This window comes from Typopeltis vanoorti, chromosome 22 (genome assembly GCF_054136105.1).
Source record: "Typopeltis vanoorti isolate ZY-2024b chromosome 22, IOZ_Tvanoo_1.0, whole genome shotgun sequence".
NCBI lineage: Eukaryota > Metazoa > Arthropoda > Arachnida > Uropygi > Thelyphonidae > Typopeltis > Typopeltis vanoorti.
The window spans coordinates 36,837,416-36,852,154 of NC_143570.1; the positions used below are offsets into that span (position 1 = coordinate 36,837,416).

Below are 14,739 nucleotides of genomic sequence, written 5' to 3' on the forward strand. Positions count from 1 at the left end.
GAAATAATTATTAATTTGAAATATTTTAAAATAATAAAAGAAATATAGTAAATTATTTAATAGTTTTTATAGTTTTTTATTTTTATTGTGTAATTTTAATAAAAATTTATCTATGTAAATTTTATTATTAGGCAATTGTTAAGTTTTTATATTCATCATGATTCACTTCTGACACGTAATGTTTAGCATTATTTTTTTGTATACTAAAACATATCGTTCTTTCTTGAAAGAAAGACAAAATAATGTTTTTTTATGCAAATGATTATTTTTTAATATTTAGTATAATCCCCCCAAAGGTATCTCCATCGTGACTTGGTGGTGGGGCTTTCGTGCTTCGACAACCCCGAGAGCTATGCCATCGGTAGTGCAACTACCAGAAGGGCCACCCAAGCTGGACAGGTCTTCGTGGGGTAGGTACCAGACCAAGAGATACATAGGAGAGGGAAACTCCGATACAAACCCTGGTAGTGGGCAGCAGCGACTACCAGTACTGGCCTGAGGCAGAAGACAATTGATGTTAGAAAGGCTCATAACCAGAAACTGGTTCTGGTTATGAGCCACAAGCCAGACCAATTTACAGAACTAAGGGTTGTGACACTGCAATGTGGAAAGTAAGGGGAAATTACCACATTAATATCCCTAGAAAAAGCAGCATGGAAACTAGAAACAATCAAAATGAGATAGACGATGGAGCCTCCATGAGAGGCGTTATGTCCAGCAGGGGAAGAAATCAGGCTTCTCAGGTCGTAAGCCAGCGAAACCCTGATACAGACAGAAAGAAACAGAAAAATTATACAAACATAGGAACATGGAATGTGAAAACCCTATTGAAAATAGGAAAACTTGAAAACATTAAAAAGGAAATGAAGAGGCTTAATATAGACACACTGGGAATATGTGAAACAAGATGGCAAGATCAAGGTGATTTCTGGAGCGACGACTACAAGATAATATTCTCAGGAAGAGAGAGAAGAAAAGCAGGGATAGCAATAATACTCAAGAAACAGTTCGGCAAAAAAGTAACCACAACAATCAAACATAGTGACAGAATCATGGCAATTAACATCCAATCTGAACCAGTAAACCTAAATATTATAATGGTCTATATGCCTACAACTGAACACAAAGATGAAGAAATAGCTGAAATGTATGAGCAAATTGAAGATATATGGAACACAATAATAATGGGAGATTGGAACGCAATCGTAGGAGATGGAAAGGAGGACAATACTGTAGGGAAATTTGTCTTAGGACAGAGAAACAACATCTAGTAGATTTCTGCAAACGGAAGGAACTAATAATCACAAAGACAATATTCCAAACACACAAAAGAAGACGATGCACCCGGAGACAAATGGATACTAAATTGATTACATAATGGTTAAAGCAAGATTTAAAAACCAAGTCAAATTTAGTAAAACCTTCCCAGGAGCAAATGTTGATAGTGACCACAACCTTGTATTAATGAAAACACAATTGAAATTCAAAAAACAACACAAAGATAAACATATTGAAACTAAAAAATAAAAACAAAAAACAATTTCAGGAAAGCACCAAAAAAACTAACAAGGAAATGCAAAAGAAAATACGAACAATAATAATAAATGGAATCAAATAAAAGATAATATCCTAAAAGCTAGTAACAAAATACTAGGAAGAGAAAAGCAAAATAAGAAAACCATGGATAATTGAAGAAACATTAGATTTAATGGAGGAAAGGAGCTATACAAGAAGTTGAAGAAAACGTAGAACACAAAGAAAAATACAAGAAATTCAAACATCTGATAACAAGAAAATGTAAGCAAGCAAAAGAAGAATACCTCCATGAAGAATGTAAGAAAACAGAAGAACTATTTAATAAAGGAAATCAAGAAACAGCTTATAACCAAATAACAAAAATCAGCAACAAATTGAAAAAGGCCACACGTAGTAATGCCTTAATAGATGCGAATGGAAAACTAATTATTTATTCTGAATAAATATTACAAGAATGGAAAATATATCTTGAACACCTGTATCAAGGAGAACAGGAAGAAAATGACACAAAAGTTGAAGACAATAGTAAACCATCAATAATAAAAGAAGAGTTTGAAAAAGCACTTCAAGACTTAAGCCAGAAGAAAAGCCCAGGAATCGATAACATCCCAAGTGAAGCCCTTCAAAATCTGGATGAGAAAACAAAAAATGACATATTTGAACTAACAGTTAAAATATATGAAATGGAGATCTCACAGAAGACTTCACAAGATCCCTGATAATGGTAATCCCCAAGAAAGCAAACACTCTCTAATGTAACCAACACAGAAATAGCCCTAATTACACACATTAGCAAAATCCTATTAAAAATAACACAAAACCGAATACATAAAAGAATAGATTCACAACTAGAGGAAGACCAATATAGATTCAGGAAAGGAAAGAGAACGAGAAAAGCAATACTAAGCCTGAGAACTAGAATCGAAAAAGAATGGAGCTGAACCAAAAAAAAAAAAAAACCTATGCTTCATGGATTTAGAAAAAGCATTTGACAAAGTTAATTGGGAGACGATGTGGAATATTATGAAGAAAAGTCACATTGACCATAATGATAGAAGAGTGTCAAACATGTGTAAGGCAAATGGGATACATAAGAACAAACAAGGAAGAAACTATTTATATTAGATGTGGAGTAAGTGTGCATATTATCACCCTTGCTCTTCAACATATTGAAAATGCCATCAGAGAAGTTAAAGAAAAGATAAGTAGCGGCATAAAGATTGGTGGAGAGGAGATATTTTGCCTGAGATTTACAGATGATATTGCAATCACAGCAAACAGCAGAATAAGATTAAAAAACTTAATCAAAACAACAAATGAAATATTTAATAAACACCACATAAAAATATATGTTGAAAAACCAAAATTCTACTGGCAAGCAAGAAATCAAAGATCATAAAAAAAAATTAAATTAAATGGGAAAGAGATAAAAACAGTAAAGAATTACAAATACCTAGGGAGTACAATAAATGAGGAAGGAAGATCAAAAGAAGACATAAAGATAAGAACAGGCATAGCAAAAAAAAAAAAAAAAAAACCAATTCAATAAAATGGAAAAGGTATTAAAAGGAAACTTAAGTCTAGAACTAAGGGAAAAAACTTTTAAAAACTTAAATATGGAGTATAGCACTTTATGGCAGCGAAACATGGACAATGGGAACAGGAGATATTAGAAGACTGGAGGCATTTGAAATGTGGTGTTGGAGATGAATGCACAAGATAAAATGGACAGACAAAAAAATCTAATGAAGTACTTAAGGAAGTAAATGAACCCAGAACGGAGAGACAGATAGATTGAAAGAAAAAGTGGAAGACCAAAGAAAAGATAATTTGATCAAATAAAACAAAGCAAACATACTACGAAATAAAGAGGAAAGCAAACAGATGAGAAGAATGGAAGGAAATGCTGCTGAGCTACCAGTCATAAGACTGATGCAACAGAAGAAGATTTAGTATAATAAAATAAATTACTTTATAATTTCTTTTATTTTACTTTTTTTTTTGTTGACGAGAAATCCATCATACACACAACACATATAAAGTAATGGCAGTTCATGTGTGATTAGTAGACATATGCTCAGGGCCGGTCCGAGAGTATCTATACATTGTCTCTATATATATATTTCCCCCGAACTATGTAGCAAAATCTGACCCCGAAGCTTAGCGTCCTTAGGCGATTGCCTAGGTTCGCTTAATGATAAAATCGGCCCTGCAGACGCAGTATATTATTAACTTCATACATTCCGGTCAATTTTTTCTTTACTTTATATTTATATACTTTATAAAATATTACCGATAACTGCTCAGCTAATACTTATTTATTACACGAAATGCTAAAACCTTATCGGCTTATCATAAATAGGTCATTTTTGGTATTAACTTCCTCGCACTCAGAAACTTTGTTCCCAAATACGATAAAACAAAAGTTAGAAGATGCAGTTATCTTAGCAATTGTTACTCAATCTTATATTCTCTGCTCAAGTGCTAACTGTCAAGTACAATAAATACAGAAATGGTATTTCTATATTTATTGTCACTAACAGGAGGGTAACTGTTGTTCGTAAAGTCCATTATTTATTAAATAAACTACCGTTTGCAGACTGAATATTTATATGTGTGTGCGCACGTGCGTGACAGAGTTTTTTAAATATCGATATATTTCTAGACAATAAAATCCTTTACGTTTCCGTACAAGAGGGAGGTAAGGGAAACATAAACGTCTTATTCCTTCATTTCCAAAAAAAAAAGTCACTCACTTGGATTGAAGCTACAACAACATAACCCTGCCATTCATACTTGTTGTTATCGTAATGAGTAACAACTTCAAAGAAACTGGGTCAAAAGCTATTGGACAAAGACTTAACAAACGAAGTCAAGTTAGTAAGTTAAACTCGGTGATACGATGAAATGTGGAGAGTTTTGAGCGGCGTATGTAACTCAATGAAGAAAGCACACGTATTATTCACAATTAGTTGCATAATTTGTATTACGGACAGCTAATTTTCGATGGTAAAAGTCTCCATACTGATGCATGTCAAGCTTTCACCGCATGAACTTAATTCAAAGTTCATGCGGTGAATCTTTCTTCTCTTTTGCCGATTTTGTTGCAGAGATGTAACTGGAAACTATTATCCATATAAAGTGCCCATCATCGGACATAAAACCGCCTTTCTTTCATCGTTCATACGTCTTCAACATCTCAATGAAAGCAGAGATTGTTGGTTACCATGGTAACCTCTTCTGTTGTAGATAAGTAAGTTCGTAAATCTTGCCTTAAAAGCCAGAAGACAACAGCTGTTTTTATTTTGTAAAATACCGTGACTGCGACCGAAAGACTAAATCAGCTACGAACAAAGTATCTAAAGAGTCTATTAATTCGTGGTCTTTTATCATACGAAGCATTTGGATACGGGGGGGGGGCACATAAAGAAGTCCAAACAAGTAACTTGAATTAAACTGTGTTCAATATTCTCACAACGTCGCAACAATTGAATTGCTTATTTCGAACAATGAACAGATTTTGACAATTGATTTGCTATCATGGTTTCTAAATGGGCTCTTACTATTGTTGCGTTCATTCCCAGCTTATCTATAACATTTATGTTGACAAATTGTTTGGAAATATCCGATAGCTTGACACGTGTTTTTTACTGTTATGACATGAATCTCAGTGAACCATGCAGTAAGTGTTTCAACCTACTTTATCGATTATGTTTGACTATAAATTTTTAATCACTAGTAGCCACATGTAATTTCTCCATTAAGAGAATATCAATATATTTTATATGCACTTCGTCATTGCTTTCCCCCTCCTTATATTACTAGAAGAAGTATATTTCACAAGAACCTGATTTCTTCCCAGGAGGTTGAGCCCTATCAAGGTCATCTTCCACGTGGTGTAGCCATCACTGATGATAACCCGTAGCGCGTACTATATCCCTTCACATCCGGTCTCTTTATCATGGGGTGAGGTTATCTCGCTGGCGACGAAGAGATATTCAATATCACTGACCGCGGCTATCATTATGTAATAATACATATTATAGAAGAAATGTCGGCGAATATTATATAGGACACATCTAAAGACATTGGGGAAATAAACCACAGATGGATGCATCAAAGGTGAATTGTAGAACTATCGCATTTATATTACAGTGATAGATGATCTACTGAAAAAATTTTTAAATGGAAAAATAATAAGTATAGATTAATACCTAATTCAATTATCAATATCCTTTCTTGATTTAAATCCCTAATCGTATACAGCAAATTATTTATTTATCCAAGAACGGGTAGTAACTATGTGGATTACAACAAATGTATGGAAAAAGAAATAAAACAACAAAATTATTTGTAATTTTTTTCAATTTTTATTTTAAATTTATTCTGGAGAAAAAATCGAAAAAAAAATTGCCTGAACACTTTTAGCACTTGAGGAGATAAATGCAATAATTAACATAAATGGACCGAATTGGAAGATTCCCCCCCCCCCCATAAACTGTTAGAATGTTTCGTGCTCTAATTAATTTACTTTTTTTTTTGTTTTCTTACATGTATCTAATTTAACGAATAGGCGCATTAGTGTAGTTCTGATTTTTACAATTACGAAAGCAAATTCGTTATTTTATTTATGTTAGTTTGTATTTTTGGACATTTTTATTCCGTATTATTATGAATGCTGTACAATAAGCAAAATGCCTGGTTTATAAGACGTAATGACCAGATAAGTTAAAGATGCTGAAATGATTGACCCGTTTTCCAAAACGAGTATTTTTTAGTCAACTCCTATTGAACAAACTAGCCTCTAGAAGCGAAGAAAAATTTACGTTCTACTGTTTATTTCATCGTAATGATTTCGATAGTTTTCAGATATTAAAATACGTATTAATATTTGATCATTCCCCGTTTTCTCTTGCGTGTGAGGTTCAATAATCTTTCACGTCCAAGTAACTTTGGCATGTTTGAAACCAAATGAATACTCTGATAAAGCGATTAATCCTATCTGCATGGTGTATCGTGGCTGTCAAACTGCGTATGTTCTTCTGGCCTGTTTGCCTGTTTTGTGGGATGAAAAAAAAACCCGTGTCTTGGGGTTTTTCTTCCCACCTCCATAACAGATCGGCTAACTCACCCTCAGTTGAAAACCCTAAATAAAACTTCTACTTTCATTCTGTTTCCTAATCTTAACTTCTACATACGTATGGAGGCAAACAATCGAAACGTACCAATGCTATTATACTAAGAAGTACTTACAAGAAAATAAATTTTAAAATAAACAAAAAAATATTAGAATATAATAAATTTATTAATAATAATCAGAAAACAAACACTATTGTTGTCGGGATACTCATTACAGGAAAAAATATATAAAGTTTTGATGCTTAGTTTTGTCAAAAATTATTTTTAAACCTTGTAAACAGCGTATAATGCTTCGAATATTTTTAAAACTTAAATGCAAATATACAGGCGAAATCCCGGAGGACAAATTACTCTGACATATTTCTAAAAGGTGGCGCCACTGGGCTTATCTCACATTTCAGTGATACCCTTCAGACATTTGACAAAACTGAATTTGTTGGTCGTAGGATTTGACTTTTCTCAATATATTTTCTTGGAAGGATTTTAAAGGGATAAATGTCATAGAATTACAGGTTTCCTTGCACGTGTTTTTATTTATTTATTTTATTTTACTTTTCAAAGCTGCGAAATCAATTTCTGCTCTTAAAGAAATTTCGTACGGCACAGTACAATTCTTGTTATGATTCGTAGCCACAAAAAGTCTTAATTCATAGAATATATGAAAAATGTGATCCCTGAAAAGCCAATGAACTCATTAGCTGCTGTCAAAAAGTAAACAAATAAAATATATACAAAATTCCAAAGGAGCAAAGAAATATCCCCGACCTTATAAACTCTATGCTTCTGGCCACATTGCCGACTGCATTCCACAAATAGGACGAGGTGGCGTGTGTGGTTTGAATTCACGATAAGGTCAAATCGAGGTAAATTAGATCTATAAGAGTGCGATGTAAAATGTCTCCTATAGGACGTGTGGAAAACAACTGTTAGCTGAAGAACTAAATAAGTTGTTTACTTCAAACAGTTTGACCATATTAACCTCATCAAGTGTAACCGACTTTTAATCTCTTTATGATTCGTCAATTAGGATGTGGTTACTAGGAGCAACGCAAAATGACAAATAAAAGAATTCAAATACTCCAACAAATGCTTCCCGTTAGAAGATAATACAAGTTGTTTTACATTTAAGGCTTAAGAGTTAAATTTCTTATATTCTTTTTAAATAAAGGTGTACTTATTTATTCTATAAAATCTAAATATATACTTTTAAAATTTTTTATTTTACCTTGATTTATTAATGAAAATTAAGCTTTAAATATATTATTATATATGAAAAGAAGAAAAATGATATTTAGAAACGATATCTGTCCTAATCTGCCAAGCTTAGCAACAAATCAGGAATTCCAATCAAACTTGAGTCGCTCTTGAGTTTATAATTCCATGCACATCTTGCATCCTTCCAAAAGTTTCTCATAATAACTTTTCTTTGAAGAACAGAAACGCGATTATAATTCAACAGTGTTATTGTGCAAATCAGTTGCACAATAATACTGTTGTGAAACCGATTTGCACAACAGCATTATTCAATATAGAAATAATTTAAGAGTATTATTATACTACTCAGTTGAGTAGTATAATAACACTACTGTAATTATAAATAAATATATAATTATCAAATATATGAATGAAATTCATATATTTGATTTTTGGCCTTTTTCTGACATTCATTTGAGCTTTAACAATCAGGGTTCTATAGAGCGAACAAACTTAATATCTTTAATACGTTTGGAGAAATAAGAAACCAACATTCCCATTCCCATTCCCCTTCAGTGAAACAAACAACTTGTTGCTTCCCCTACCTGATTAAGGTCTCCTCTCCTCTGTAATCTCTCTTCTTTAATTAACTCCTTTTACCTTCAAAAATTCTTTTCGACAGAGCAAAGTTCTTTTCATGACATCTCGGCAGAGGTAATTACTCCATGACTCCGTAATCCGACGCCAGTTTCGATCTGTACGATCGCGGACACTGACTGGAGCTTGAAGATACTCTTAATGCGCCAACAATTCAACTTTCTCTCGCCAACTCCAAGGTCTTGTCGGTTATCACTTAAACATAGATAGGAGAACGCGCCATCTATCGGCGTCTTTTGTACATTTCCAAACGCTACGTGTTGACGATAGCAGCGAATCAGATCAGTTGGGATGACCGCTCTGTTCGAGGGTGGACTAAGGTTAGGCGTGATCGTTGATTGGTTATTGGACAGAAAAGGTTATTCCTCCCCTCCCCCCCTCTACTTTCAATGATATGACGCTTTGATGTCTGGATATTAATTTTTTTAGTGATAAAACTTAATTGAGAATAGTATTTATGTGAATTGTGTGGAGCAGTGGACAGAAGGGAATATTTACCTGGGGGGGGGAGAAGAATTTATTCCAGCAAGAGAAGAATCCGTATCGGTCTGTGTACACTTAGTAAATAGAGATCTCAAGAGCTACTTAAAGACTTTAATTTTGTCGTTGCTACTATAAAAAAAAAGACTCTTCGATGTAGGCTTAGATGTCAGTCATTCTTTCTCTCTCTATTTTCCGTATAGAAAATTAGGAGTGTCCAAGTCTTAATCAACTACGTATATATTCCATCGAATATTCCATCTTTTCCCTCCCAATATTCACATTTCGTCCATATTTCTAGATATTATACGATTAACGCTATAGCAGCATACGTGTCGTAGAAAACAGGATAATGATTGACAATTGTATAATGGTGATAGTAAAATAGAACTATAGTGAACAGTTTAGTTCGTTGATATAATATTTAGTTATAAAAAATCCAGGGGAACAGAATTATATAATTTAAGAACGCATCTAGGGTGATGACTACGGATTTTGTTGCTTATATAAAAATATACTTTATCACAAAGTTCAAGGTGAAGGGAAAGCAGAACATTAATACTAGATCAATGGCGCTTCGTGTAACGCGAAACGAGGAGTTTCGCGTTAAACGCACACAAGCTTCTTAAAAAGTCCACAAGAAAGCTCTTCGATTATAAAGGACTGACTCCAACCCATTGTATTCAGAAAATAGAATAATATGGGATGGTAAAAAAGGTTAGGAAAATCTATTCGAAGATCACATAGAAGTCATGATCCTAATCAAGCAATGGAATTCTTAAGTTACTACATTTTAAAATGTATATTGAATGATAATCTTGCATCTTAGAAGTGCTTGAGATGCATAACCTCTCCATTATTTAGTCGAGTGCCGCTAGACTGGAAAATATGAAATGACCTTGAAAATTTATAGATGTGCGATTTCAAATATATTGGAATTCTTCAAGGCTAGCATGCTAAAGAATGATGGGAGATAATTTACTTCGAGGAATGGTAGAAGAAGCGAGAAAATTTGATAGACCAAGTTGAAGGATGACGTCTGAATACTCATCATCTTTCTGCGGAAATAGAAGACAATCAACTTGGTGGATTAAACCCACGCAAGTCTCTATAGCTCATACACAAGCCTGAAACTCACTAAATAATTAAAGTAATTGATTTCTGAGAATATTAGGTGTATCTAGAATAATTTATACTTTGACAGTTAGTCGATGGTTCTAACAAGATGAAATTCCATTAAAAGGAATGACATAATAATAATTATAATATCTTAAAACATTCAAAACAAACAAAGAATTTGTAGAGCATGTACGACTCCACCGTCAAACTCACTTATGGTTGGCAAACGACTTTATAACATACTTAGCTGTCAATGGAAACGTCGTTAGCGATGTTGTGCAGTAGAAGAACAAGGGATAGATTATAACGGTCGCAGATAGTTTTCATTACATCGTAACAAGTGTAATTGTGTAGGCTTTCGAACTATCATTCTTACTCTTTAAAGCGAGTTTCAAAATTTCAAACCAGCTGACTTATTAGTCAAAAAAAAAAAATTAAACCAATTTAAGAAGTATTCCAAATGGCAAAGCAATTATGCGATCTAAATATATAGCAATTATTAATTCCACTCAAGATAATTAATAGTTCATTCTCATTATGAGGCTAAGAATTAGAAAATAATTATTCTTAATTTTTTTCCCATTCTTTAAGGAAATATTATTTAAGATCCGCTGTATTTATATCTCTACTTATTTCTTATTTATCTGCTAACATAATCTGTCACGTTTCTGGATAAAGAAAATCATTAAAATTGGAATGACTAAGCGGAATTGCCTTGTAAGAAGGTAATGAAGTCAGACAATATCTTTATATAAAACTCTAGATAGTTTCTTCTGCTCCCGAGATAACCATAGTAACAGAGGAATGAAATCGGACTGTGAATCTTAATAACAAAGCTTTAATGGATAGTTTTGGAGAGATCAGGTTATTTGGTCTAACATCTGCTTGCGAACCAACTGACATTTGAGGGCTTTAATGATCTTCTCCCCCCCCCACCCTTCAGACAGGGATTCTTACAAAATCATTCCTGAAGATAAAAAAAAAAAAAACTTGTTACTAGCCACAAGAAACATTTTAACTTCCTGATTTCGCATTGATCAACATATTAACTGCTATTTATGGAACTGCTATTTATCATCACATCTCAACAATTGATAATACAGAGAATAGCATTCTTTTAATTGCCATGACAACAATTAGTAATATACAAATTGCATTTCTTCAGTTTCCGTATTCACCATTGATAATACAAATAGCATTCCCGTTGCCGTGACAACAGTTCATATTACACAAATAGCATTCCTCCGATGCTACGACAATAATTCTTCTTTTTCTTTAGCCTCATTCCATCCATTGCCGGATGTAGTCCTCTTTCCAGTTCTTTCTGTCTTTAGCCAATGTCCATCATCTCATATCAAATCTTTGTAGATCATCCCTCTATCTTCTTATTCTATGGTAACATTTCCTTCCTTTGGTATCCATTAAATGATTAATTGTATCCATCTTTCGTCTGTTAATACAGTGAAGTAAAGCAAAAATAAACGTTCTCCATTGCAATGACGATACTTAATTACGCATCGAATAACATTTCCAATTCACATGATATTTAATCATTCATAAAAAAAAGGCATTTCTCCATTTGCCATGATAACAATTGATAATGCACAGAATAGCATTCATTCAAATGTCGTAATAATAATCATACGCAGAACAGCATTTCCAGTTCCCATGGCAACGTTTAATAATGCATAGCATTACTCCAATGCTATGACAATTATGATGCGCATAATAGCGTTGCTCCAATTGTTATGAGAAATTTGCACGGAATTCCATGAAAATTAATAATGCACAAATAACATTTCCTAGTTGCTATGACAACGCCCAGCAATACAAAATAGATCTCTGAATATTATCACAATGCACAGAATAACATTCTCCAATTAAATTTAAAATGTCGAAGGGCTATATAGTTATCTCTCTCTCTCTCTCTCTCTCTCTCTCTCTCTCTCTGATTTTTAAAATTTGGAGAAAAATGTGCTCCCTCTATGTGCCGTTATATGACAAATTAATTAAAATACTATTTAATTAATTTACTTTTTGTAGATTTTAGTCATGTTAATTGATCTTCCTTGAATGCTTCGTTTACTAACAGCACAAAATTGCGTTAATTCAGAATTAAACAAACGCTTGGAATAATATTATAGTATGTTCCGTCTGGTTTCTATTTGAGCTTTGTACTTCGCCATTTGAGATTTTCTACAAATAAGAAACAACATATGAAAAAAAAGACAAAAACCTTCACTTTACAGATATAAGTGGGGAGATCGTTAACAACAAAGTCGTTTGTTATTATTAGAAAGATCTGAAATTGTTCTTCAACCACGTGCAGGCTTTTTGAAAATAATAATGACCATTCCGAACAGGAAATTTATTATTAAAAGAGATATAAATTGAATTCCTTCTGGCCTTCGATGTTATTTCATCTAAATAACGATATGAAAGATGAATCAAAAATTCTTTACTTTATGCATTGTAAAGATATGATTGTTGCTTAAACTATCTTAAGAAATTTGAACTAATTTAATTTCAAGAAACAACCATGGTTTTAACAGGAGCCCAAAGCAACCATACACAACTCAAGATTTTGGGGAATTTATTTTTCTCTCTCCATGTTTCCAGCTGTGTGATTTCAACTGCATTTCTAAAATCGCTTTTGACGTGGCCTACTAATACTATTTAGTGAAATAATTACCTCTCGGTTTTTCCAAATAAATAATGACTTCGATAGGTATTCAACTAAATTATTTTCAATTAAATATGAATTCAGTTTGCGTGTAGTGCTTTGCTTCTTTTTTAACTCACAACTGAAGCCATCCATAGTTGAGATCATCTATGATTTGTTGCAGTGAGTTACAGAACGAATAAGTATTCGTTTAGTAATATTTAAGCTTCTCGAATAGTTCTGCATGACTTTCCACAACATTATCATCCAGTTCATTACGATCAAAGAGGCTTTAATTACTTTGTATTTTAACAATGCGTCATAACATGCATGGACGCTCATACGACATCAGAGAGAAGTTTAAATGAATTGCCATTGCTTCGGATGCATAATTCCTAATTAATGAGAGAGGATTTTTTTTTATTGCAATGGTATTCCTTTGATGCCCAATTCAATTATTCACAGTTTGCAGTTGAAAAATTATTACTAATCATCTCATTATCTATACCTAGACGTAGTCTCTTATAACTCTCACTCCTGCTGTAAAATAGGTTACACACACACACATGCATTAAGTGAGCTATTAGGAACATCTTCATCATTCCCAGATTCCACTGCTTGGTCAGAGACGGTTAGGTGTTATTCTTTCTAGGCTATATAAAGCAGGTAGGTGTATAAATCAAGAGAAGTGTAGAATCAATGCAATAATTGGCTATGAGTACAGTCTGCATGACTTCGAGTGTAGTATGGTGGTCGGCACCGTGTATGTCAGTGTGAGTGAGAAACTGGAAATCCCCCCCCCCTCCGATTATTCACTTAAAACGTATGCTATACGAACAATGGTTTTATTACCAGAAAATAACCAGCTAACGATAGCCACCTTTTTAAAGTACATCCCACCCATGAAATGATGTAAATCTATAGTTCTTTAGTATCATGGGTGGGGTTAGGATTAGCGAATCGGAGAACCCTATTCTAGAAACCAATCATCAAACTCTTTCAAGCTAATTCAGGCCTTATGTTAAGATTGCAATTTATTTTCTAAAAGATTCCCAATTCCTAACTTTCAATCACGCTTCTGATTTTAATAAAAATGCTTGTCTGTCTGTACGCATATAACAATCGCTATTTGCCGTAAAGATATTCATGCAATTCTATACTTACGGAACTTTATTAAAAGTTATCGAACTGCTTCAATTTTGATTTCAATGAGATGCTCGATAGACTCCTTATCTATCCGAAAGCATAATCTTAGATTCAGATTATCTTAAATTTCTAATATGTGTAAGTTAGTACAACATTATAGATTTCTCCGCATTTATTATATGAACGTATATCTCTTGCTAGATCTTGAATTGAATAAAATTTGTAAACGTTACTAAATTTAAAACATTACGCACAAACACACGTTTTATGCTTAATCTCTTTCACACAGAACGTCGCACTCTGGAAAGAACAACCAAAAAATGTTCTTAGAACTTAGTTTTAAAATACTCCGTTTCAACTACCTCTGTTCTTGGTCATCTTATCCTACTAAAGTTAAGAATATTAGCGTCTTTTATTATATTGTTTAGCAATACTAACACTTCGAACATCAAACTCTCTCTCTTATACGGACTTTGTTTCCTCTCTCTCATATATATATATATATTTTTTTTTTCATTTATACACTGCTTCCATCTTCAAAAACTAAATCCTTCATTTCTGCTCCGTCTTGGCACCCGTGTGTTCGTCTTGAGTGGCCATTCAACTATCTTGATGACCAGAGGTCAGTTTTGTCTCCGTTCAATAACATTCAAATCTTTTGGGTTTGATAAATGAGTCTATGCTTCTCATGGAACTCTGTTATCAGCTGTCATCACTTGGAGGCCAAGGACAGTCCCTAAAAAAAAAAAAAAAAAAAAAAAAGGAGGCAGGGATTTCTATCAATTCTTGATAGGTAATGTGTTTGG

General features: G+C 33.3%; 2 protein-coding genes across 2 annotated transcripts in view; one reads left to right on the plus strand and one right to left on the minus strand.

Moving 5' to 3' along the window:
- LOC150094314 (uncharacterized) overlaps positions 1–8,667 on the minus strand; it is a 125,212-nt gene extending 116,545 nt beyond the window's left edge. Inside the window, exon 1 of the mRNA XM_090411932.1 lies at positions 8,475–8,667. The gene's annotated coding sequence lies outside the window, so the exon portion shown is untranslated. The remainder of the gene's footprint in view (positions 1–8,474) is intronic.
- Positions 1–14,739, plus strand: part of LOC150094313 (uncharacterized) — a 244,464-nt gene that overhangs the window by 145,617 nt on the left and 84,108 nt on the right. The window lies entirely within an intron of this gene.